Below are 697 nucleotides of genomic sequence, written 5' to 3'. Positions count from 1 at the left end.
ATGATGTTAATCCTGCCAATCCATGAGCAGGGTATGTGTTTGTATTTCCGTGTGGCCTCCCTTATTTCTTGTAGCAGTGTTTTATAGTTTTCTTTCTATAGGTCTTTCACGTCTTTAGTCAAGTTGACTCCAAGATATTTGAGTTTGTGTGGCACTAATGTGAGTAGGGTTGTTTTCTTTCTTTATATATATTTTATTTAAACACCTTGATTACATACATGATTGTGCTTGGGTTTCAGTCATGTAAAGAAAAAATATAGAATGCTTCACAAATTTGCATGTCATCATTGTGCAGGGGCCATGCTAATCTTCTCTGTATTGTTCCAATTTTAGTATATGTGCTACTGAAGCGAGCACGGGTTGTTTTCTTAATGTCCATTTCTTCCCTATCATTATTGGTATATAAAAAGGCCATTGATTTTTGTGTGTTAATTTTGTAGCCTGATACATTGCTATATGAATCTATTGTTTCTAGAAGATTTTTGTTAGAGTCTTTAGAATTTCCTAAGTATAGTATCATGTCATCTGCAAACAGTGAGAGCTTGACTTCTTCCTTTCCTATCTTGATGCCCTTGATATCTTTTTCTTCCAGTACTATGTTGAATAGGAGTGATGAGAGAGGACAGCCTTGTCTTGTACCAGAATTTAGAGGAAAGGCTTTTAGTTTTTCTCCATTGAGGATAATATTTGCCATTGG

At 35.2% G+C, this 697-nt stretch overlaps 1 non-coding gene across 1 annotated transcript; it reads right to left on the bottom strand.

Moving 5' to 3' along the window:
- Positions 1-250: 250 nt before the first annotated feature.
- LOC126016922 (U6 spliceosomal RNA) lies at positions 251-357 on the bottom strand. The gene has a single exon (XR_007498606.1). It is a non-coding gene; the product is annotated as a U6 spliceosomal RNA (small nuclear RNA).
- Between the last annotated feature and the right edge of the window lie 340 nt (positions 358-697).

Source organism: Suncus etruscus, chromosome 8 (genome assembly GCF_024139225.1).
Source record: "Suncus etruscus isolate mSunEtr1 chromosome 8, mSunEtr1.pri.cur, whole genome shotgun sequence".
NCBI lineage: Eukaryota > Metazoa > Chordata > Mammalia > Eulipotyphla > Soricidae > Suncus > Suncus etruscus.
The sequence above is the reverse complement of the archived record's forward strand: the minus strand, read 5'-3'. Positions and strand labels throughout refer to the sequence as shown.